The sequence below is a fragment of the Grammomys surdaster genome, unplaced genomic scaffold (genome assembly GCF_004785775.1).
Source record: "Grammomys surdaster isolate TR1022 unplaced genomic scaffold, NIH_TR_1.0 266, whole genome shotgun sequence".
NCBI lineage: Eukaryota > Metazoa > Chordata > Mammalia > Rodentia > Muridae > Grammomys > Grammomys surdaster.
Window position 1 is genome coordinate 3,342,134 of NW_021604707.1, and position 27,582 is coordinate 3,369,715.

Sequence of the window (27,582 nt, forward strand, 5' to 3'; positions counted from 1 at the left end):
CTCTCTCTCTCTCTCTCTCTCTCTCTCTCTCTCTCTCTCTCTCTCTCACACACACACACACACACACACACACACACAGAGAGAGAGAGAGAGAGAGAGAGAGAGAGAGAGAGAGAGCAGAACAAAAAAAAACCAATAAAAAAACCACACACACACACTGCATGACATTCATGACAAACTATAACCCATAAAGCAAATAAATTCTGTCCTCCCCAAGTTGTTTTTGTCAGTGTTTTATTGCAGCAAAAGAAAAGCAAACTATAATATCTCAATTTTCAACTGATGAAGAAAGCCTCAGTTGAAAAATTACCTAAATCAGTTGGTCTACAGGCACGTTCATGGGGGACTGTTATGATTAATGATCAATGTGGGAAGACCTAAGCTACTGTGAATGGCACCATAATCTGGCCACTTGGTCCTGGATTATGTAAATGAGCAAAGCTCCTGAGCAAAAGGTACCTAGAGAGCAGATAACATAGGTTTATCCAGTTTTGTCTGCTCTTAACCATGAATGTGATGTGACAAGCTGATTGTGTTCCTACAGTGATTTCTCCTCATGGATGGACTGTAACCTAGAATCATAAACCAAATAAGCCCTTTGACCTTATTTAAGTTGGTATTGGTTAGGGTGATTTTACCACAGCAACAGAAATGAAACTAGAACACTGGCTATACAAAATCACTACGCAAACCCAACACTTCCCAATAATCATAAGGACATTTATTTTAAAACAATTCTTATAATACATACTTTTTCATCTATTAAAGATGAAAGCAAGTTGCATGCTAATGAAATAGATGTGCCTACTTATTTTTGCATAAAGAATTAAATCATGGCAGAATATTTGATACTACAGGGTATAGATTGTCTTTGTTGTTTTTCAAAGTTGATCGATATTTTTACTTAGAACTGTCAATGTTGAGGACACTGTTTTGCACAAATATGTAATATAAAATGGCAAAAGTACCAATTAGTGGTATCTCAGAAATTGTTGTAAATTCCATCCTAATCTCAAGCCAAAATTCATTTAGTGACTTTTAAATAAAACTTAGATCAGCAACTCAAACAAGCAATTTCTCAAATCAAATATTCTAACACAGTGTAATCCAAAGACATACTAATTTGATACTGACATGTTAAGAAATGATAGTAAAAAAAATTCAAAATCTTTACTTTCCATAATTCAATCATTATGTTTCTGTAAGAGCAGAAAACAGCATTTACAGTAAAAACACCACAATTAATAACATTCAACAGCTTGGAATCTGAGCTCAGGTGTTACAGACACTGTTTGCTCATGTTATGTGGCACAATGCAAAGTATACATCCTGAGTGTTCAGAAACCCAGGCTTTAGTGATGTCCCATAATATCACATGGGCATTATTCTGGATGCACTTCAGATTCATTATGGATTTTATTTGGAACCAATTTTTGATCATTGAGCATTAAGAAACCTATTGCCAAATTTTGGTCACCTCCACACTTAGTACAGAACCTGTAATGAGACCATGACCCAGAATTTAAGAAGTTCTGGTCTAGCATATAAAAAACATCAGAAAAGGAGTATCATTTCTTCTCTTTGCTGCTGGGTCCCTGGCATCAAACAGGGCCTGGCAAATAAAGAGGTCCTAACAATTACTTGCTCCACAAATACCTATGGTTGATGGATCTTGATAGGTCCAATAGCTCCTGTTCCCAAAGAGCTGGCAGCAAACATGACAAGCAGATGCCATGAATCCCTTCCTACTCTTTGTTACATTGCAGCATCAGATGAGACTTTGAATTTAAAAATTTCGACTACCAATGCTACAAAACAAAGCCTTCCTTTTGACTTCAAAGCTTAACGAGGAACCAGAATTCCTCGTTTATGGAAAGCTAGCACTTAAAGTACTCACATTCCTTCGGGCTATGCCAATATAACACCAGCAAGAATGGACTCTCAGGGCACATGTAGCTTCTAGCCACCTGTCCTGCCCAGCCCTTCTGCCAGCAATGTAATATTTCATGTGCTGCAATCACTGCAAAGATAGTAAGAGGCATTCTGAGTCCCTTGAGCACCAGAAAACTGTTCTGAGTCTCTCATATAATAGAAAAGGAGTCCAAGAGTGGGGGTAGAAAAGTTTTTACTGAGTTTTCCTAAGAGAGAATCAGTGAGAGCAGAGAAGACAGAAAATTAGAAGAGAGGAGGATGATTCAGGAGGCTATCTATGAAGCAAATTATGAGAAAGTGAATGAACAAGTCTTCTACTCGGATTTGCTCCTTTCAATCTTCATCTCTGTATAAAACAAAGGCTCTCAAGGAGCCCACTCCTATGTGCCATGGAACCTGCCCCTTTGCTTTCCATCAAAGTCACACACAAGCAACTGATGCATGTGGCTATTTTCTTTGAGCTTGTATATTTATTATTTTTTTCTTTCTAGTGAGCCCATCCTACTGTGTCCACATTCTGTTTCTCTACAATCCCACTAGATGGTATTCACTAGAAGAACATTTGAAAAGAGGGATGAAAGGCTGTGAAAACTGGTCCTCACCTTGAGTCATACATCAAGAGATGAAATTAGACCCTACCTACTGGGAAGCAAGGGAGCCTGTGTCACCCAACAAAGCTCAGCCCTCTCTCCTCAGCACATCCAATGTCCCATGTCCTTGCCTCCTGGGTTTTAGCACCAGGGGTTCCATAGCTAAGCCTGGGATAAAAGCACTGTCCCCAGCTTGCTCTGAGGCAAAGACAGCCTGCTTTTAATTAGGTGCAGGAGCCGTTGTTAGATTTGTATTTTTCTATCTTTTTTTATTCTTGATGGCACGATGTGTGTTACATATTTAATTAAAGAGGATCTAATGAGTACTTCTAACAGCCCTGGGGTCAAAAGAGCCACTGCAGAGATTCATGCAAATGATCTGGGCTTTATTGCCTCCCTAGTGAGCAGCAGTGATGTGATTCAAAATGGTAGAGTCTGTGGGAGACCTTCAGCTTGCCAGCTTCTGCAGAAAAGACAAAACAAAAACCCAATAGAGGCAAACAAAGTCTTGGGCTGTGAACTTAGCAGGCTTTGTGTCTAGGTCCAGAAAGCATATAAAGGGAAGTCTAAACTTATAAAATAAAAGACTCAAATGAGTCAATTGGAGCAATAGTCTTGGCTAGAGAACATTTAGGAGAACAAAGACCCAAGACTCTGGAAAATGTTCCTAGACATAGGAAGCTGAATCAGAAAAGAAAGAGATAAAGGGGAAATGAAGCATAGGGTACTAATGCATTTAGATCTCCTCTTGTTGGAAATCGTTTACTACATGTGTACCCTTTGCCAGAAGCCATTGTTATGCCTGTGCTTACTGTTCAATAGAACCTGCCTTGTAATTTACTTACAGATATATCTACACTCCTATTAGACTCTAGACTGACTCCTAGAAATAAAGAGGCACAAGTCTCTGCTCTCATGATCCCTGATAAGCACCTGTGTCATATCAGGCAACTTCTTAACTGAACCTACTTGAGGAATTTCTTCTTATCCTGACTGACTGTTGATTCTCTGTTGATTGGTTTGTGGTTTTTATTTGTGGAAACTTTTGGATCTTTTAGTTGGTTAAGCATTCCTTCTTTATGTCTACATTTGTGTTCCTATGTCTGGGGTCTAACATAGTATGTGGAATATGCCTGCCATGTAATTATTAAAGGGACAATCCAAAACTAAACTAAGGTGAAACTAACGGAAATTGTGGACGAAATGAATTCAACAGGTATTGATAGAACATTTTACCCCCAAACAAAAGAATATGCCTTTTTCTCAGCACCTCATGGAACCTTCTCCAAAACTGACCATATAATCGGACATAAAACAAGTCTCAATAAATATAAGAAGGTTGAAACAATCTCTTGCATTCTATCAGATCACTATGGATTAAGACTGGACTTAAACAAAAACAAAACAACAGAAAGTCCACATACTCATAAAAATTGAGCAACTTTCTACTCGTAACTTGATCAGGGAAGAAATAAAGAAAGAAATTAAAGACTTTCTGGAATTAATTGAAAATGAAGGCATAGCATACGCAAACCTGTGGGACACAATGAAAGCAGTGTTAAGAGAAAAATCCCTAGCAATAAGTGCCTTCATAAGGAAATTTGAGAGATCTTATACTAGCAACTTAACAACACAACTGGAAGCTCTAGAACAAAAAGAAGCAAAGATATCCAAGAGGAGGAAAAGGCAGGAAATAGTCAAACTCAGGTCTGAAACCAACCAATTACAAACAAAGAGAATAATACAAAGAAACAACAAAACCAAGAGCTAGTTATTTGGGAAAAACAACAAGATAGATAAATTCTTAGCCAAATTAACTAAAGAGTGCAGAGATAGTATGTAAATTAACAAAATTAGAAATAAAAAAGGAGACATAAACAATAGAAACTGGGGAAATTCCAAAAAGAAAAAAAAATCAGATCTTACTACCAAAGCCTATACTGAACATAACTTGACAATCTAAACTAAATGGCTGATTTTCTAGACAGATATGACATACCATAGTTAAATCGAGATCAGTTAATCTATAGAAATAGTCCCATAACCCCTATGAAAATAGAAGCAGTCATTAAAACCTCTCATCCAAAAACAGCCCAGAGCTAGATGTTTTTAGTGCAGAATTTTACTGGACTTTCAGAGAAGAGCTAATACCAATACTCCTCAAACTATTCCATTAGATAGAAACAGAAAAAACACTAGTTCAATCTATGAAGGATAGTTACTCTGATATCTACACCACCCAGAGCCCAAGAAAAAAAGAGAATTTCAAACCAATTTTACTTAAGAATGTTGACACAATAAAACTCAATAAAATTTTTGCAAACCAATCTAAAATCACATCAAACACATCATTCACTATGATGAAGTAGACTTCATCAAAACGATGCAGGGAATAGTTCAATATATGAAAACCCATCAATATAATCCATTATATAAACAAACTCAAGAAAACAATCACATGATAATCTCATTAGATGCTGAAAAGCCTTTGATAAAAATCCAACATCCTTTCATTTTAAAACTCTTGGAGAGATCGGGAATTCAAGACCCATACATAACATAATAAAAATAATATACAGCAAACCAACAGCCAATATAAAATTAAGTGGAGAGATGCTTGAAGCAATCCCACTAAAATCAGGGACAAGACAAGGATGCCCACTCTCCCCCATCTTTCAATATAGTACTCGAAGTTCTAGCTAGAGCAATAAGACAGCAAAAGAAGATCAAGGGGATACAAATTAGCAAAGAAGAAGTCAAGGTATCACTATTTGCAGCTGATATAATAGTATACATAAGCAATCCAAAAAATTCTACCAGAGAACTTCTATAGCTGATAAACAACTTCAGCAAAGTGGCTGGATATAAATTTAACTGAAACAAATCAGCAGCCTTCCTTTATACAAATGATAAACAGACTGAGAAAGAAATTAGGCAAAAAAACATCATTCACAATAGTCACAAGTAATATAAAATATCTTGATGTGACTCTAACCAAGCAACTGGAAGACTTATGTGAAAAGAACTACAAATCTTTGAAGAGAGAGATCCAAGAAGACCTTAGAAGATGTAGAGATCTCCCATGCTCAAGGATTGCTAAAATTAATACAGTGAAAATGGCCATCTTACCAAAACTTACAGATTCAATACAATTCCCATCAAAATTCCAACACAATTTTTCACAGACATAAAAAGAGCAATTCTCAACTTAATATGGTAAAATAAACCCAGCTATACTGCTCCTGGGCATATACCCAAAAGATACTCCACTATACTGCAAGGACACATGCTCCAATATGTTCATAGCAGCCTTATTTGTAATAGCCAGAAGCTGGAAGCTACCCAGAAGTCCCTCAACAAAAGAATGGATACAGAAAATGTGATTTATTTACACAATAGAATACTATTCAGCTATTAAAAACAAGGACATCATGCAAAGGGCAACAGGCAAAGAATGAAACTAGAAAATAGCATCCTGAGTGAGGAAACCCAGACCCAAAAGGACATGCATGGTGTGTACTAACTAATAAGTTGATACTAGCCAAAATATACAGAATACCCATGATACAAGCCACATACCATAGGAAGTTAAATAAGAAGAAAGGCCCAAGTGAGGATGCTTCAGTCCCACTTAGAAGGGGAATGAAGATAATCTTGAGAAGCAGAAGGAGGGAGGGACCTGAGTGGGGGAATAGAGGAGAATGGGGGTAAGATCAGATATGTGAGAGAGACAGGAGGGAAGCCAAGAGGGTCAGGAGAATGAGTGGGAATTTTCACTCGCTGGGGGTGGGGGCTATGGGATCAGAGGAACCTCTCTAGAAAGTCCCAGAGACATGGGATGTGAGAGGCACCGAGGACTCAATGTCGGTGACCTTAGCCAAAATGTCCAACAGTGAGGAGATGGAACCTAAAGAGCATACCTGCAGTAGTTAGGGCCCCCAGTGGAGTGATGGGGATAGAAACTCACCTTCAAATTTTTTGATCCAGAAGTGTTCCTTTTTAAAAGAAATACAGGGACACAAATGGAGCAAAGACTGAAGGAATGACTGACCAGTGACCAGCCCAACTTGGGATTCATCCTGTGGGTCGGCACCAAATCCTGACACTATGATTGATGCTATGTTGTATTTACAGACAGGAGCCTAGCATGGCTGTCCTGTGACAAGCTCTACCAGAACCTTACTGAGACAGATGCAGATACTTATAGCTAACTGTTGTACTGAATTTGGTGACCTCTATGGAAGAGTTAGGGGAAGGATTGAAGGAACTGAAGGGGATGGCAACCCCATAAGAAGACTAACAGTGTCAAGTAACCTCAACTACAGGGAACTCCCAGAGACTAATCCACCAACCAAAGAGTATACAGGGATTGCTCTAAGGTCCCCAGCTCATATGCAGCAGAGGACTGACTGCTTTGTTTGGCCTCTATAAGAAGGGAAGCACCTAATCCTGTAGAGACTTGATGCCCCAAAAATGCTTCTGAATGTCAGCTACATGGACAAAGAGAGATACTTAGTCTATTGTGTAGTATAAGAAAGGTTTTCCTCACTACCCTCCATAAAACAAACAAACAAACAAAAATCAGACAGTCTGCATTTGCAGGTCTACAAATCTGTTCCTATCTGCTGCAAGAGGAAGCTTCTCTGATAATGGCCAAGCAAGTCATTGATCTGTGAGTACACCAGCACAATACCATAGTGAATCATTTGATTGCTACATTTCTTAGCAGAATTGAAGTATTTGGTTTCTCCCTAGCTCCATGGCCTATGTAGTCTCAAGTTCCTGGCCATTTGAGCAGTATCAAGCATAGGTTCCATTTCATGGTATGGGCCTTAAGTCCAATAGAGCCTCTATTACAGCAGGATATCTTGCAGGCAGGTCACCATTATAGTTAGATAGCTGGGCTAGTGTTTCCTTTTTTTCATTGGTAATGTATAGAGAACCTTCCAGTACCATAAACATCACTCAAAACAGGTGAAGGCTCTAAGTAGACACCATCTTGACTTCTCTATGTTCAGTGAGTTATGAATGTGTTGACCTCAGAAATTGCCCTTAGTATCAATTTGTGGAAATCCACCAAGAGCCTTTGCAATAGCTTGGGTTGTTTGGAAAGATCTCAAGGTCTAAGCCAACTGTGTCTGTATAGAAAGACTTGTCTCAATAAAAAAAATTTAAAAATCAACTACTAAAATCATTCTTTTGAAATAACAGAAAGTACTGGTATCAGACAATATATACAAGTAAATTATTTTATTAATATGATAGTAGCATCAGATAATTTAAGATATTGTCTTTGTGATGGATTTTAAGAGTAGCTATACAATTTTCAGCACCTCATGGAGGAGGACACTTCTGGCTCTTTCCCATGTATACGGCTGTTCCTATCTTCATTAGTAGAACTCATTGGATGTGATGCTATATAGCTTCCTAAGCTACAGGAAAAAGGAAAAGTCAATGCAGATGTTTCCTGGTCTTCTCAAACTCCAATTTCTAGAAACTCCATTCTTTGAATGATCCCTTTCAGAACCCAAGTCTCATAGTGAAAGATGCCCAATGTACATATATAAGCCATTCAGTCTCCACATCCAGTTACATTTTGACTTTGAATCAGTCATCATCTCATATGCAGAAATCTCCAAATAATTCCAGTCCTCATCCATCCCAATACTCTCTGCTAAACCCCCACATAATGCATGGCAGTAACAAGTCTTCATTCTGTCCATTCCTGACACGTGGGATCTGTTGAGGAAGTAACACTTCACAGTTGTTTTTCTATGCCCCTGAGTTTTGAGTGGTTTGTTAAGAAGAAAAATTAACTTTGCACTCTCTTGACAACTTCAGAAGATGCATACCAGAGAACTCAAAGCTAAAATGCTGACTTGTACGTGGCTTTGAATAAACATGGGGAAAGATAGCCAGATAGATGGATTGAGCAGATTCAGAAAAACACTGTCAATTGTCAAGTCTAAATGGTGAATATGTTGTTATTCATTGAACAATTTTTCAACCTTACTGCAAGCTTTAAATTTTTCATAACAATTTTTAAGCAGTATTTTAAAGTATCTTTCTTTCCTACAAAGTTCTATTCACTGAGGAAGCCCATATCTTACCTTTCATCTCTCATAAATCCCTTCAAACAGTCTTTTGGAATGAGACTTATTTCTTGCTGCTTCTTTCTTAAGAGCATTTGTAAGGGGAGGGGTTGGATGAGACCATCTAATGAGAGGCCATCTAATGAAACCCAACCAACTTCTTCAAGGGAGTCTGTCAAGGTAGAGGAAAAGATTAGGAATTAACAATACATTCATATGTTTTCTTTAAATTTCATGACAAGTTTAAAGGGATTTTTAAAACTATGATTAATAAAACACAACAAGTGACTTCCATTAAATTTAATATCTGTTAGTAAAGCTAGGGCAAAACTTACTTTAAAAGTTCTCCAGAGCAAGTCTATGAGGTACTGTCATCAAGCATGCCCTGACCATGCAGCAAATCAAACAAACATGGTGGAGATGGTCTCATAAAACATGTCTCCCATCTTTCAACTCTCAACCCCAGGTTTTCTTTACTATAGAATGTATTCCTTTACAAGTCAATAATCACCTCTCTAACCAGTGAACCCCTCTGTTCTTGAAAGTGCTGTCTTTCTAAGGGGCAGAACCAGGGTATACGTGGAACCCTGATTCTATTGGGAACAAGATCTCTCATATTTTTGATATTTTAAGTTAGGCTTGCCAGCATGGCCACAGAAACTGAAGCCTTTTATTCTCCTAGAAAGCATCACTTCCTGTATATACATATACTCCCAATAATGAGAGTAATAAAGGAGGGAAAAGGGAAGATCATTTTATTTTTCATTTAGTAAACTCTATGTTCCTACCTTCTTTTACAAGATTTTGGCAATTAGTCTTTCAGAGCCCTATGGGTATACATCATCACCGTCACCAATTTAATGACAAAAAGATTGAGCGACATGCAGGTTGAGTAATTGGCTCCTGACTACACAACTAAAAACGACAAAAGCAGAATAGAATCAGTCTGTACGACAAAGAACCTGTGCTTGTAACCACTCCATTCTCTCTCCAAGAGTTCTTTGTCAACAGGCTTTATTTCTGCACGTGACTCCCAATCCTCAACATCGATACCATTAGAAGAGGTTAGCTTTTACACATGGCAGCATTAACAATGTTGCTCACTACTTTTCAATGGCTACCAAGCTTCGAAGCCTATACCATACCATCTTTCATGTCTACCAGCTCCAGGAAAGTCACAGGTTCTCCCATCGAACTACAAATTCCTGTTTAATAAAGGCCGGTATTCACGGTAATGGTCTCATAACTCTATGGCAACTAATCTATTCACCAGTACAGTCATCTGTCACCACCAACCACCATTTATAGCTGAGGTCTTCTGATTTGCATAGCTCTTTCTCACTTCCATTCTTCTTGCCGTCTACTTTCATTTGCCTCCATATCAAAAGAGCTACTTCACGTAGCCCTAAGGCCTAGTGATCAACTATGTCACTCCATATTCCATTTAGCTCCATGCTGACTTATGTCACCCTTCAGATGCCCTATGGTTTTTCAAGACAGGGTTTCTCTGTATAGCCCTGGGTGTCCTGGAACTCACTTTGTAGACCAGGCTGGCCTCGAACTCAGAAATCCGCCTGCCTCTGCCTCCCAAGTGCTGGGATTAAAGGCATGCACCACCACTGCCTGGCTCCCTGATAGTTCTTAATTTGGGGAGATCACCATGTACTTTTTCTGTTCATCTTCCAAGGTTTAAAATATACCTACAGGTATATTGTAGGTGTGGTTCGGGGATAGAGCATGTGTTTTGTATATACAAATTCATGGATCCAATTTCTAGGACACACACACAAACACACTCAGTGATGCTTGGGATATAAGGTTAAACTATAACTACTAAGGTTCATAAAAACACATTTAACTTTCGTTCACCACAAGAGTCGATTTAACTAAACTCAGCTGACATTTTAATTTCATGTGAAATCTTTGTCCATAGCAACTAATTTCATTTTGTGTGAAAGTCACCTGAACTGTTCCCTCCCCGTACCACTCCCCCATGCTCTAGCAGGTGATCCTAAGGCTATTTACATAACTTATGGTATCTCATTCTAAGCTCTTAAAAAGTAGTCACTGACTGAATGGATACTCCCGAATCAGGATGTCCATCACACTTTTCTTACTACCTTTTTCTTTGTTCTATTAAAAATTCCCCACCTGTCTCAGAACATATTTCTTTCTCTCCTCTTTACTGTTTCTGCTTTACTTTATACATATTTTCTCTCCCCTAGCCTATAAAATAAAATGACATTTTACTGACTAGCTAACCAATCTTTTCCTATATTCAAGCAGCCACCCTACCCTCTCAGCAGAGTTGAACCACACCCCCAAGAAAGAAAATGTCCACAGCCTTGTCATCTGCTTACTTAGGAGATTTTTAGAATGGCTTTCCCCAATCACCCTCTACAAATGGACATTTTAATTCTTAAAATATGATTATCTGTGAATAATATATGTGGGAGACACACACATGTGCAGAGTATATATGGAGATTAGGAGGAAGAGTCTGTGGAGTCAGTTCTACCACCATTGTCTGGGCTCAGGGATTTAACTCAGATCTGTTAGGCAAGTATTTTAACCCAATGAGTATCTCCCTGGCCCTCAGCTGTAGTTTATCAACCCTCCTTCCCTGACTGAAGGACATAAACCTTTCATATCTTCTTTATAACCCATGTACCTCTTCTGTCTTCTTACTTTCTTCAGTCTTTTTTCAATTCCTCCTTCACAAAACCAACGTCCTGAGAAGAGGAAAGGAATCTGCAGGGGTGGGAGGCAAACCATGGAGGGTAAAGGTGTGTGTGATAGAAACACAGATGCACACGTATGAAAATGCCATCACAAAAAGAATTAATAGCAGTTCCCTAAGATGACGTCTGTTATGTCCAGATGCCCACAATCCCTCTACTCCTTTCCAATGTTGTTGGACTGTCATGTGCACACGCATATTTTGTGCTCTGCTCACATTTTCCTGATCTCTGATCTACAGTTTCCCAGGCTGTCTTCAGATGGCTGCATAAATTGCACACATTTTAGATCCCTCTGTAGGTGGACCCACACACTACGTCTGTTTACAGTACCTCATTACTCCTTTGTGTCGTAAGACTGTCAAGACCTCTGACTTGGCCTAAATCCATCCCCTTATACTGAACAACTTCATATGACTATCAGCAGCATCCCTCTAAAACCTTCATCATTACGCTAGCCTTCTCAAGAGCCCTAGGAGTCCCCTGCTGCCACAGGATCCAGTCCAGCCTATTCAGACAGTCATATCTATCAATACTTTAATCTTTCAGTATCATGCCTTCTTCTGCCGTGTGGTTGTACACTTCTCTGATAAGACAATATTTGACGAGTTTAGGTTCTTTTCAAATGGTGTGTCGGCTTTCCATTTATTAAAAGGTACTTTCAGAAGTATTTTCAATAGTCCGATGTCAGACCCCCCTTCCTCCTTTACAAATCCTTGGTCAGCTTTCCAACTGATGTACACTTCTGTTCTTGAAGGCAGTGCTTCTCTGAGGGGCAGAACTATCTCAACTTACTTTGAAAGTTTGAGGAGAGTTTTGTCATTGACAGCATGGATTCTATGCTGAGATTAAAGCAACTTAGAGCCCCATGTCTTCCTACATAGGAGCTGAAGACCCAGAGAAAAACGTATAATCTTCCAGAGCTTAATCTGTAAAATGGGTATTTTAAGAATCAATAGGGGTAATGTAATCAGAATGCTTACCATAGTGTCTGTGTGTGTGTGTGTGTGTGTGTGTGTGTAATTGTTGGTTTTGGTTTGTCAGAATGTATTATAATAGTAGATATTTTTCTACTTTAACCTGAGCTCCACCCAGAGTCTTTATTCCAAGTAGACTTCAAAAAACAGCAAAGCATTTCTGTAAGGAAGCATTGAGATTGGATCTCATTAGCTATTGTGTCATTGTCCTGGGTTAGAAAAGCCATGCAGCATATAATCTGTCACTTTTGAGGAACCACTTAATTTGACCATAAAATGGTCCCAGACCAAGTAAAATTAGAAATTAAACACTTATGTTTCCCAAACAGACAAAGACAAGTCCAAGACAACACATTGATTCCCAGGGATTTTCTGCTTGTTTTCTTAACTAGGACTCCACCCACCAAGCAGCTGACTGAATTCTTCCTGAACGAAGTGTTTGAGGTACATGGATCTACTCACAGATCTCTGAAAGACACGTGATTTTTAGGCCACCATTTTTCTCATCGGTTAAGTAAAGCAACAGGAAATCTTTCCATGTTTCTAAGCCTACAGAATGGCTTATCTTAGGGACTCAGAGAATAATGTGGTCAACTGAAAAAGAATAAGTACTTTAAAGCCAAACAAGACACCGGAAAAATAATAATTTAAATGTGTACAATAGGTTATTAGGTGGCAGATGAGTATGCCAAGCCCCTGCCTGGGTCTAAAGGATCTACACATCGCACACACTCCTTGGCTGAAAGCCCTGCCAGTCACAGAAGTCCTCCGGAAACATTTTACAACACTGCTATGCAGGAGAAAGAGTGCAACCACCATCCTTCTGAGCCCTCTTCCACCTCACCAGTGCTTAGGGATCTGACGGAATATCAATAACTTCAGCAAGATGCCTGCTACCAGCTCCTTTTAGCATTACATGAGGCCAGAGAGCTAGGGAGCCTCAAGGGTGCAGCACTAGCTCCTGGCTCCCGTCACCTGGTCCATCTGCTCTTCATGTGACCCCAGCCTGCTAGCAGCTCCCAGGGGTGCCTGCCTCGCACGCGAGCCCTTCTGCTCGCTCCCATTGGCTCGGTGAGTCTTGGCTTCTCAGCTAAGAGGCAATGACTGAGGTAAACCTTGGCACCACAAACCCCACAGCCATAAATTTCACTTACATCTAGTAAAACACAGGCATCCAATTAAACCCATAATCCTATAAACTTGCCAGCAATCAAGCTCCCGGTTTAAAATGAAGACAGACAGGTGCACTCAATCAATACCATCGAGGTTACAGCCTGCATTTTGTAGGCTGTTCCTACACTGAATCTTGCGGGCTATTCATGCTGCTGTTTGTTTTCTGCCTGGGTAGAAATAACAAATGCTCTGTTTACTCTTCCATTACATTGTACTGTACAGTGATGTATGGCTGACTCCTGAGGGCAGTCACACGTGAGGCATGCAGAAACACTGTCCCTTCTCGGTGCAGCCCCACTCCTCACGGCAAGCCTGGATGGTCACTTTCTGGTCAGACGCCCAATTTAAACCACGGATGCTTTAGAGTTCATAGGTGAATTCCTTGTTCTAAGAAAGGGACCCCTCATGAGCATTGTGTGGACGTCGTACCACTTCCTTCTGCTTCTGGCTACCTCTAGAGTTATCTTTCTGGCCACCAGAAAGTTAACAATGTATCAGGTTGCTATGGTTATCCAATTTACAGGGGATTTGCTTTAAAGGTTAAAACATTTTGAGTATTTGAAAATAGTTTATCAGTTAACATTTTAGCAGGCAACAGCACTCTGAAACCAGAGACCAGTCTGTGACTCCCAACACCTTCTTCCAGTTCATCAGGTGCCTCACTCAGCTCCTCCCAGCACCCTTTCTTTCCTAGAATTCTGCTTCCTCTCATTCACCTCTTCTCGTCTTCCATGGAGCCCTTACCCCAACCCTAATCCACTTTGACTAACCCTTAACTAAAGTCTACTGTACATGCTGTTTACACAGTCTCCTGCCTGTACCTGCCCCAAGAAAGCCTAAATCTATTTGATCTTTAAACGAAAGCTGAGCTGTATATTTAACTGTACTCTGTTTTTCCCAAGGATAAAATGTCTATAGATGACTCTCAGTAGATTTCCTTGACTAAATTAATACCTCCCAATGCTTTCCTCATGTCCTTTACCTGTTGAAATAAAGATTCACAAGAGGAAATGTAGGTGATTAGGAGAGAATGTACGTGTGAGAAATGTTATTAGTTGTTTGTTAGAATCAGAAGAGATGTCAGTTGCTAATAAACTATTTCTTCCTCTAGAAATTATAGGCAGGGTTTCAGGATGGGCTCATGACCACCGGTTTCTCTGATGTAGACATTCTCTGTTGGCTCTGGAATTGGGACATGGCCATTGCCAAGTCTTGTTCATTATCCTGGGGACATGAGTCATTACAACATATAGGAGAAATGTTCTTGGCAACATGCAGGCCTTATCCCTGAGAGTAACGACATCAGGGAGACAGGAAGGCTTTGGAAGCTTCGGGCTTATTTTTCAGTGAGCTATCCATGTTCCTCTAATGCGTGGATAACACCGTTCCTAAAATTGGTGGAGAGGGTACATAGCTGAGGAAAAGATGGTTGCTAAGGGCCAGTGAGATGGCTCCATGGATAAAGGCACCTGCTGAAAAGGCTGAGGACTTGGGTTTGATTGCTATAGCACACGTGGTGGAAGAATCCTGACCTCTGCGCATGCGTGGTCGCATATGCAAACCCACATATGTACGCAAACATACCTACATAATAAATAAACGTTAAGATGTTTTTAAACAGATTGCTAAGAATACATAACCACATGGTATTTCAACTCACAGCTCACATCTATGACATTATGCATATTCTCATGCAAATGTAGCAGCAAACATGGGCTTAACTTTGTGAGCCTTGTTGGATAGGGCCCAAAACCTAGAAGAGAACACAAGAGCACCTCTTCTTTCATGCCCTTTATCTCCATACAAATCTGTAAGTGGACCAGAAACCAAACTCCACACGTCCCTGATCATAGTCAAGGCAGTCGAGTCTAGAGACATGGCTATTACTATGACACTGTCGCTATGAGGTATCCAGACGGGCACAAGCAGCAACCAGTAGTAGAAATCTAAGCACTTGGCCAGGTAGCTCCACTGTCTAGTCTTCATTTCCAAGGTAACCCATGACTTCAGTATTATAGTTATTTTCATTGTGTAGGTAAACTGGCATTGCCAGACCCAAATCATAAACTCGTATCTCTTCAACCTGCAGTTTGGCTCTTGCCTTTTGTACCCTGCTGCCATGCTGGACCTCCTGGATCACTGAACGCCAGGAGAACTAACTAGTCAGTTCAACACTGACAGACAAGCAAGTGAAGACACTGTGTGCAAACCTCAGCTCCAGAGGAATAACACAGAGGCTTTTTTCCTTCTGCTCCCAAACCTGGTGACAGGGATAAGCCCCAGAAAGAGAATCGACCTCAGCTGATGTGGATAAGCTCCTACAGACACTGGTGCAAAGGAAATATATAGATACATATACTCTGTCATTAAAACAACCCCATTTTTCTAAGCTGCTAATAGGATTATTCGGAATGTTTAAAGCAAAATCCCAAAGCCTGTTATTGGTTTGCCAAAGAACTAAGTCTTTCTTTTTTATTTTAATCTTTCTATGAATGTCAGTTCTGATCCAGGCAAACAAACGGGCACAGGTATCTCACCAGTGTTGGTCACTTGACATCCAAAGATTTTCTGAATATAGTCTGTCTCAACCACACTGATTCCCTGAATGTGAGCCCTTGCCTATCACCCCTGTCTCACCCATCCAAACCTGCCACTGCCAGGACAATCTTTGCTCCCGTTTTGAACTGTGACAAAACACAAAATGTTTCAAAGGTGAGCTCAACAGGCTGTCAGATGGCACCTATGCAGATACAGTCATGCTTTGCATCTCCATAGCTATCAGCCTGGCTAGGAAGAACTGGCAGTTGTCTATAGGCTTCTGTGTACAAGTTGGTCAGTTATCTCAACTTACTCTGTTTCCCCATCAATTAAATTTGAAGGAACTTAAGGACTGTGTTAGGTTTTTTGTTTTGTTGGTTTTTTGTTTTGTTTGTTGTTGTTTGATTGTTTGTTTTGCTGCTGCTGCTGCTGCTTTTGCTGTGATAAAATACTGTAACAAAGGCAACTTGAACAAGACAGGGTTTATTTTGACTCACAGTTCCAGGTTACAACCCACTGTGTTGAAGAAGTCACAGTGGAAGGGGCTTGAAAGAGTACACAGCATTTGTAGTCCAGAAGCAGAGTGAGAAGAGAAAAACACACCTGAATACTCAGCTTGCTTTCTCCATTTTATACAGTCTGCCCAGGAAATGCTTCTGCTCTCAATTAAGATGAGTCATCCTACATGAGTTAATGTGATCAAGATAATCCCCACGGGCATTCCCAGAGGCTGTCTTCCAGGTGACTCTATACCCTGTCAAGTTGACAGTTATCACTGCCCATTACAATTTTACCCCTTTGTCAACTTGATATGCAAACTCTACTCTTAAGCCATAGCTGGCATTGCAATAGGTTCTTTGGTCCTCCCTCCCACCCTTCCTTCCCTTGTTCCTTCTTTTTTTTTTTGAATGTGTTGAGACAGAGTCTCACTATGCCACCCCAAGCTTATGGTCTTCCTGATTCAGTCTACATGATGGGATTATAACCACGTGCCACCATGCCCTGCTTGCTTCTTTATTCTGGACAATGACTCTACCTATATGCAACTCTTCACCATCAGAACACCATAGGTTTGTGTACGCATCCCATATAGCACTGATTCCTTAGGAGGCGAGTATCAAAGTTGGAGGTCAGCTTTGGCACCTAGAATTGCTTTCTGCCATTGTGAGGACAAGTCAAATTAAAGCGTATGGAAGGAACGTACTTCTGAATGAGATACAGAGGGAAATAAGATCCAGAACGAGCATACACTTCTAAACCGAGTGTACAGGACGTTTATGGAAGTCATTTATGAAATGTGAAGCACAGGATGCCTCCAGATCAATAAATCATCTCTGCACTCCCTGTCTCCCCCATCTCTATACAGTTCCTTTCTTCTCATTCACCATCCTCTTCTTCAGCTACATCCCCAAATGTTATACCAATGTAGTACTGCTGGGATTATGGTTTAATGAGTCTCCTTTGTGAACACTTTTCCTGGCTACTTCCTGCAGTGTCTACAACTCTGACAGGACCCTGGCTACTAGACAGCTGTCCCTTCTAAGTCCCAGTTTCCTTCCCACAGCAATGTTGATTTCATCTCCGCTCTTCAGTGATAATTAACTCTTGTTCATTTCTCAAGCTCCTGGTGCCAAGTGCAGAGAGGTCACTGAGCACATGCTATATGGATGATGGATACTTGGGATATGAAAAATTTGATGAATGAATGACGGGTACGAACCAGTAGGTCTCATTGCTTTCCAACCAGGCCCTGTCGCCATGTGCTACTCTTCTATATGTTTGGACTCTAAACACAAACTGCTTAAACTTCAGTTCCTTATCCTTTTACCTGATGGGGTTCAAGTTTTGTAACTAATGAAAGGAAATTAGTGTAGTTATGGAATTACATTTATTTTTCAAATGACACTGCCTCCTATAGGGTTATGACATAGTAGTTCATATATATATATACACACTGTGTATCTGTATACAAACCCTAGCTTAACACACGGGCAGTCTGCATAGGTGGACAGTAAAGTCTGCCTAGATTGCGTTTGAAATGTTAGGCTATTTGAGATATGTGAAGAAGAGTTGATATTGTGGTAAAGAAGGCAATTAGTATAATAGCATCATTAAATTGGCAATGAAAGGAAGCACCGTTCCCCATTCCCCCACAGAGACAAGGGTGTCCTAAACTGGGACATAGGCAGTGATACTGAAAGAAATTAAACATCCTCTACCTCATCTTGTAGTTCTCTTGGGTCTGGATTTCAGCGGAATGTGCATCTAGGGAGGAATCTCTGTGCGTGTGCTCCAATAAGATGCCTGCATTCTTGAAGTTAAGTGACTCAGAGGGCAGGAAGAGCTGGGAGACACGCTTGGAGTAGAATGGGAAAGTGCAAACGGTAAGATGACGGAAGTGGGGAAAATGGCCACGCGACGAAAATGTGCAACCCAAATAGTATCGTAGGAAGACATCTTCAGAAGAAACTTTCTAAAATTAATTTACTTGTAGTAAAAAGTATATGATCAAAGGCCTCCCCTTATGTTTACCATCACACACAGTGTTCCCCATTCGCTGGACCTCTGGTTAGCAAGTCTTTTTTCCCTCATTTATCTTCTTCCTTCATATTACAATGGATATTGTATCTACTCATTACTCATGTTAAAGAAATCATTATCCGGACTGGAAAGATGGCTCAGCGGTTAAGAGCACTGACTGCTCTTCCAGACGTCCTGAGTTCAATTCCCAGTAATCACATGGTGGCTCACAACCATCTGTAATGGCATCTGATGCCCCTCTTCTGGTGTGTTTGAAGACAACTATAGTGTACACATACTCATATATGTAAAATAAATAAATTTTTTAAAAATCATTATTCTTCGGTCATTTTCTTTCATCCTCATCAACCAAGGGAATTTTCAAGTCATACATTCCTTTAGCCTGACTCCCTGAACACCCAGATCACTGGTTTCACCTGGCCATTCATTTTCGCTTGACTGGATAAACTACTGTCAATCCCTACTGAACCCCAAGCCTGCTCTGGCCATTCGATCTGAAGTGCAGCTCTACCATAATTCTCTCTCCCAGTGTTGCCTTCTTGTTTTCCATAGGCTGGTTGCAGTTTATAATCATTTAATTTATATTCTTAAGCTTATTCTCATATCAGCACTAGAAGGTAAACTCTGGAAGGAAAGGCACTCTGTAGTTTAGTTTTGTTCGCTGCGTTATCTCCAGAGGCTACTGCCTTACCTTAAAGGATTTAGGCAAATTTATAAATAAAATGAATTGATAAATAAAATGCAAAAGTGATATACCTATGAAGAAGTAAATGTATATTATGACTTGGGGTAGAAATAACATATTCTTGACAAGTCTTAATTCATTGAACGGATAAGATTCATTTATAGCTGGCACTATTTGTGCCCATCTGCACTGCAGTAATTAATGCCAAGTTCTTAGAAACAGGCTGCTCCCATAAGAAGGTAAAATCCGTGCTTAAATTTAATAGTGGTGGTCTGGGTAATAGGGAGCTTCACTGTATTATCTTGAATTGTTCAGTCACTTTTTTCCACATTTGAAAATCTTTTCAAACCAACTGTAGTATCCCCAATAGGAAAGATTTTGCTCTATAGTTTGGTTTTATTAAAACTGTTAAAAAAAATACGAGCTTTTCCTTCAGCTAATCCTAAACAGAGAACATATGCTTTATATAGGAAATAAATGTTGCTATGTTGCTTGTGTGTCCCTGTGTGTGTGCTAATGTACACCCAGAATTGTACCAGATGTACCCGTAAGTGATGGGTTAGAATTCCAGGTTACCTGTTAATCCAGGTGATGATGACTTTTGTTGTACCTACCAGGTGTTTCCTTTTGCTATTCAGAATATAATTGAAAGTTAAACGTGCCTTAATTTCATGTAAGTGATCTAAAATACTAATTCCACGAGAGCAGGAGACAAAATATGTTGTTCTTGTTCACTTTTGATTCTCCTGCCTGCACAGGACACATCAAGTGGCACATTGTACTGTTTTTCCTTTAGTTTTTTAAAAATAAAGATGTTACAGTATAAAATAAAATAAAAATCTAATAATATAATATCAACATGTCCTTCTTTCCCCACCCCTTCCTTCCAAATCCTCCCTTATAGCTTTCCTTTCTCTCTTCCAAGCCCATATTCCTTTGTTGTCATACATACATGCATACATACATACATGTATATGCATACATTATATGTATTATATTTGTATACATTATAAATGTATAACTATACAATCTGCTCCATATACATATATGTGTAGACATATATGTACTATATATGTATATGTATTATATATGTATAGCTATATAACATGTTCTGTCTGTATAATGTTAGTTGGATGTATGTTTTCGGGTCTGTCACATTATAGATACTAAAGGATAAAATGCGAATGGTTGCCATGCAACCTCACCTCTGCTCCCTAAGCCACTCTGCCCCTGGACTCAGTAGACACTCACAAATAAACATCAGTCAATTTTCTTCATCAGCATGAGTTGTGTGAATTCACAATTTCCCTGTGACTTCTATTCCTCCAGCTAAGCTCTTTCTGGGAACTATTTTACAGTAGTATAAAGGGCTATATGATTTATCTGCTGGCAGGTTTTTTGTTTTTGTTTTTATTTTTGAAAATCAGCTTAAACAAACCAGGGCCCCAGAAACCTCAAAGGATAATTTAACAGTATCCAGTGCACAGGGCTATCCGTGGGTCTGAGCCCTACAGGGTCTTCAGGGAAAGAAGCTGCACATCTCAGCTCTCCATGGCACTCCCAGAGTTAACACTGTAAGAGTTATCCCTGTACTTTTTCTGCTCTCAGATCACTCAGATGAGCTTGGATTAAGAATGTCAAACTTGGCCTTTTGTTAATCCTCAAGGCAGAAGGCAGCAGAGGGGAATTTGAAGAAAAATGGTTAAAATACAAAGAGGTTCTGAGGCAGAATGAGGAACTGGCAACTCCTCCATGCAGCGGGACACGCGTATAGTTCTAGAACCTTTACATCAAGTAGATGGCTTGACGGTTTTCCTTGTGGTTGTATGCCTCCTCTCCTACAGGCTGCAAGAGGAAGGCAAAAGAGGAATTGTGGCAGATTACCCCGCTGAGAATTCCACCACAAAGGAATGGTTCTGTAGTTTCAGCTCTGCCTCTGTGTTCAACAGTCTTAGCTCAGACTCTATTTCCGCCAGTTACAAAGTGTGGGATCACAGACCAGCCATGTAACCTCTATGAACAAGTCTCTCCCTCTAAAGTGATGTCATTCCTGGTATCCTCCTTACAGTGCTGTTGTTACATGTAACCTCAAACAACACTTCCTGCAAGTACAGAGTGAAAACATAGGCCTCTTAAAGCGTATGCATGCCACCATGATTTTCATCTTTATTATCTCTGTCGATGATATCCTACTCTCAAGCCTTCCTGTGCCCAATACCACAGCATGGTAAATTAGCATAGGGTGAAGACATGCCCAGTGCCTTTCCCCATCACACTTTATACCAGCTCCTCTGTGCTCCAGATGCCCCACCCCACATTCCTCTGGCTCACTGCTTCCCTTTCACCATGATTCTGGCTCCCACTCTGACCAGTGTGTGAACTCCCTTGCCCTCTCAGCTTATAATCCTCTCTGTATCCTTACTTAGCCCTTTCTAACTACCTCCTTTGTGTTCCTTCATATTCTTAATCCATGTACATGCAAGTCACTGTCACCACCTCCAGGAAGTATTCTCTGATTGTCAGCTCCACTCGGCTACTCTGAATATGCCTGACCGTCCCCAGCCATTTGTCTTCCTTTAGAGAAGCAGCTAATCAGACTTCCTGACTCATCATTTATGTAGAATGCTCATTTGGAAAGCAAACAGATCTTGTTTCTGTCTGTGGCATTGAGGGAGTCATTTAATTTTCTGGGTCTCAATATATCATATATAAAATGGAACATGTTGCATATATACTTTGAATGGCAATTTAGATGAGCTAATATCAGATCAGTCATACAGTACAGGGCTAGATTCCGTCTAAAGAATTAATCAAAAGCAATTGCCTTGATCTTTATTATTTCTTTACATGTTCCATACAACATAGAAAAGAAAAACTTGCTATAAATCTTTAATGGTATGGAGATTATGCCCATCTGTGAATGTCTGAGAATACGTGGTTATGCTACACTTCTGCTCACAAACCCTTTCCTATCTAAGGTAATGTTTGCCTAATTCCTATTATGGTGGAGGTGGTAGTGGTAGTGGTGGTAGTGGTGGTGGTGGTGTTAGTTTTGGTCGTATGTCAATTACTGTCTGGCCACCTCTATCTCTGTCTCTCACTGTCTCTCTGTCTCTATCCCCATCTTTGTTTCTGACTCTCTTTATTTGAGGGAGCATCAGATTTGCAACTTATCTAACATGTTTATTCATACATGTTAAGTGAAATAATTAGAACATTCTAAAGATCTTAAAACTGACTTGCAATATCAAGATGTCACAAAGACTGAAGCTAATCAAGACAAAGCTAATGTGGCCTCTGACTATTAATATTAGCTTGCTGAAAAAAGTACACTTAAGCTAGAGCCATCTCATTATCCTCTGTTGTTTTAGACTCTATGATACATGCTGTTTTAGAGGGTCTCGATTTGTTGTCTTACTCGGTTTAGTTTCTTATTGCTTTTAAACAAATTACTGTATATTCAGCAACTTAAAATTACCTAGTGTTGTTGTCTCACATCTACAACACTCAGGATACAGGGCCCTGGTTAGCGGGGCCCTCCTAACCAAATATCACAAAACTGAAATCAAGTTGCTGAGAAGGGCTGCTTCTGACATAAAACTAATGACCTTCCTCCGCTCTCACTGGTTGATAAGAGAAATTGAGTTCCCTGAATGTGTAAGTCTGAAGTTCTCCTCTCTAAAGGCTACCTTCTCAAGGTGCCTCCCACAGCCCTTCTTATAATATAGGAGCTTGGTTTTTCATGACTGAATAATTCTATGCCCAGGAAAGGACCTAGGCTTTTCCTTAGGCACAATTCTATCATGAAGAATCTCATTTCCAAGGGATAGTTGTAAATCCACTAAGAATTTTGGTTGTATCCAAAACCCAATGGCCTTTGTTATGTGCATAGCACTGTAAAGCCATTGACCTCACAGGTTATGACCTGACAGGTTATGAGGTTTCATACAACAGGAGGCAAGAATCTCTCAGGACCTAGCTTAGGATTCCTTCCATCATATCCTCCATTCTGGATTTGTTTGACTTATTTCATCTCAGTTCCTTAGAACAAATTCAAGTTAAACACTTTGAATGCACTTACATCTGTGGTGTTTCCAGCAACTTCCCTTCTCTCTCTCTCTCTCTCTCTCTCTCTCTCTCTCTCTCTCTCTCTCTCCCCACCCCCACCCCTGTCTATTCATGCACGCTCTACTCATTCTGCCAGACTCCCCTGGGCCCTATTCCACTTCTAAGAACAGGACAAAAGAGAGAGTTGCCCACTGAAGCTCTTCCAATTTTGTAAGATAACTTGAATTCCATCACCATATTACATGACTGAAATGGGCGCAGCCCAGGTGTCTCTCTGTCTTAGTCCATTTGATCTGCTATAAAAACAAACCTCAGACTGGGTCATTTATAATCAACATGACTTTATTGCTCACAGTTCTTAAAAGCTGAGAAGTCTAAGACGTCGACACTGGCTGATCTTGTGTCTGCTGAGGGAAGCTCTCTGTGTAAGAGGTGGCAGGTCACTTGCAATAAACCCCGCCCCTGATGAGAAGGCAATGTGGAAGGCTCGTGTGACGGAAACAGCAAAGTAGTTCTCTGACACTTTTAGTTATTCTTTCACAATTACATATATGCCACCTTCAAGTTTCACAAATAAACATCCCCATCTTAATATATTATACTGGGTATTATGTCCCAACATGAGACTTCAAGGCACACCAATATTTAAGCCACAAAAACCGGACATAAAAAAAAAACAAAAACAAAAAAAACTTGAGGTACCTGTTAAGAAAGTAGACTCAGAATAAATAAGACTTCTTATATTCAGAGTCTGACTTCAGAAATTACTAGCACATGTCTCGGCTGTCTGCATGGGCATAAGTAAGCAATAGGCATGATTATGCCCACATCAAGCCCACCTTCCATATGTTTAGGGCCTGGATCGAGAGTACACATGACAGCCTATGCAGGAATGTCTGTCAAATTATTGAAAAGCAAAAACATAAGCTAATCAATTATTAGATAAAAATACCCCCTTGGTGTCAAACCCAATTTTATAATGGCTTCAAAGCACAGGACTTGAATTCAGGGATCTTGTATTTCGTGTGCTTCTTCATGTTCTTATGTGCAAGGAACAGAGAGCATCGGCTTCTGCTCTCAGCTCATTCCTCTTCTCTTTCAGTCCTGGTTCTATCCCACACTACATGCTCAGAGCCTGGCCTACACGAAACTCTGTATACAAAGCCAGTTGGTAGCCAAGAGGCCTGGGATGGTGGTCAAGACAGACTCTACACAGGATAGAACAGGTAAGAATCCCACTCAAGTCCTGGAATGACCTTGGGATGCTGGGGAATGACCTTCCTTGGTTCTAGGAGGCTGCTGAAATAGCCCCTTAACCTCAGCGAATGGCTTCTTGCTCTCCCTTAGTCCCCCCCCCAACTGGGAGGGCCTGAATAGGCTTGCCCAGACAAAGTGTCTAACTGGAGGCCACCATGTTCTAAGGACAACAGAACCTGAATCTTGAAAGCCAATTTGAAATAAGTTATAAAATGTGTATTGAGTACACAAGCCAGGGGTTGATATAAGACAGTGATTTTAGCATAAGTTAACTTTCAGTGTTTCCAAATGCTAAGAATTGAGGAATGGGAAACAGCACTTTCACTAGCACCTGGCAACAGATCGAGCCCTTCCTTTATGTGCCTACATTTCTCTAGCATCTTCTCAAGCCTGAAAGTAAACAGAGGAGAAAATGGGAAGACAAGTTGTTGTGTTTTCAAATCAGCTTCTGCAGGCAGGGATGACGTGTTCTAAACCATGCAAGTCAAATTAAAATCCCTACATATGCCCCTGCTTCTAATGGAGCCTGCCTGACCGAACCACTGAAGAGAGACAGGGACAAAGCATACATCTCACCATGCCTGACACTGCAGATTCCTTTCTCATTTAGCCTGTCCTCACTCCCTGTCTCTCTGACTCCCTCACTCTGTTTGTGAGTTATCGTTAATTACAGAATAAATCAAGAATACATGCTAATCTGGGGGATCTTGTCTTTGAAATGCTTCTTTCTGCCTTCTCAGTTTGCAGAGAGCTGTGTAGAGAAGGCAAACACATCCTCAGCTGGCAGACTTTGTCTTCCTTAGAGTTTAGGTGTGATCTATATTCAAATGACAGTTTAATGAGCCTTTTCCTATTTCCAGAAACCTTATCACATCATTAAAGCGAAGAAATGAATAATACATCTAGCAGTTGGATTAAGCTGAACTTGATTCCTGATGTGTCTTCAAACAGGGGTTGTGGGTGGAGGATGGAGCAGCAACACAGTTTGAGGGCTGTTGAGCTAAAGAGGAAGGGTTAAATGAAGTGGGCGTCAAGGGCTATATTTATTACAATATATCAACATAGGTAAATATCGTTAGTATTTTTAAACTCTTAAAGGGGTATTCCTATTTCTTTGGCATGGGTTAGGAGAGAATTTTCAAAATGATTTGCTACCCATTATGCCAAGAATGAAGATGATGCCTGCATAACTTCATTGGAATAGAGGCAAGCTATCGCCATGATATCCACCCCATTCTATGTGTCTTCTAAGGGTGAGACAACTCTGAAGTCACAATTTATGCTGTCTTCAAGGAACTGTGTGTCCTTGTATTGAAAACATTGATTTATCTGGGCCTCAGTTTTCCTATCTCAGTTTTCCTTGCAGTTTTTAAACAGCAAGTATGCCTGCTTTGATGAACATGGGGGAAGATCCATAGAGGCAATCTATATTGAATTTTTAACATAATGCAATAATGGCTTTCATCATCCTCCAGACTGCCATCAGAACCATTTTCTGTCCTCAGCCTTTCAGACCTTTCTCTTTCTAATAGCTATTATTCCATACCAAAGCCTGGTGGAGATATTCTCCATGACCTTCCCAGATACTCTGGTCAGGTTATGTGCCTCTTTCTGTTGACATCCATAATTGACCTTAGGATGGTTTTGTGAGCTTATTATCACTTTTCTGACTTGCTGGATTCTTTTAAATAAGTTGGTTGACTGAGTCCAGATTAATTTTTTTTCTTGTTCCTGGTATTTAAGAATACAGACTTGACAGGACATTACAGGTGGCCTTAAGATTCTTCACAATGAAGACAAATGCAGGATGGTAGCAAGAAGGTCTTCAATTACTCAGAGTAAAGCACTTTAGAAGGGTTGATGGGAAGCCTTTCATTCTAAGTTCTACTAGTCTCTATTCAAAATAGACATGTATGCAAAAAGGTATATCTTCCTCCAGCTTCCCCAGAAACTATCTTTAAGTAGTTGTTGTTAATCTGAAAGATCCCAATGGCTTCTCCACTTCTAGGTGAAGTAGAGTCTGTCTGGTCCACTCCATCACATTTTTCCTATCTTCCCTCTCTGCATTCCCTGAACCACTCACCTAGGACCTTATATTTATGCTATCCCAACCAAGTTTATCTCTCTAAATTGGGTATGGTATTATCTATTTCTGTAATCAATAGATCAGTCTAACAGCATCATTCTTTCTTTCTTTAAATGTTTCTTTTGCCTAAGATACGGAGTCTATACTCAGAGAGTACAACTTAGGGAATCTCCATATTCTGCTGCACCTCTTCTTTAGCTTTACTTTCCCTTTCTTTTCCATGTGAATGCTGGTATGAAATAAAACCTCAGTGTTTCTGTATCTCTGCATCCAAAGATGCTTCCAATGCATGAATCCAACCATGCCTCTCTTCTGCTTAAAACCTTGTCAGATAACACTGGAGAACTGTGTGTCAGGTCCACTATATCTATCCTATGCCCTTGAGACTTCTATTCTTAACTATACCTAACAGGAAACCATTCACAACTTCATTTTGAAAGAAACCCACAAAGCTATTCACAGGGAAGATATTTGTAATAGTACCAAGTTAAAAGTCGAAATCCCAACAATAGAACAGTGAATAAATGTTGTGATAGCCACATAGGGTAATGAATTTTCTACATGCAATAAATCCCAATGAGCATCTTAAATATAATTCTGAGAAAAAAAAGTCAAGCACCAAAGTGTTGACACATATGTTTAGAACATATGATTCCATTTGTGTGAAGAAGGAAAGCAGATGAAGTGGGACAGTGTTGCCCTTGAGACCGTTAGTAATCAGAAGGAGCTCCACCTGACTAATTTGGTTCTTATCCAAAAACAGTTCAAGTCTTTACTTCTCACATTGGTGAAGGGGACCTTATTTGGAAAGTTAGGTTTTTTTTTTAATTCATTCTCTCTCTCTCTCTCTCTCTCTCTCTCTCTCTCTCTCTCTCTCTCTCTCTCCCTCTCCTCCCTCTCCCTCT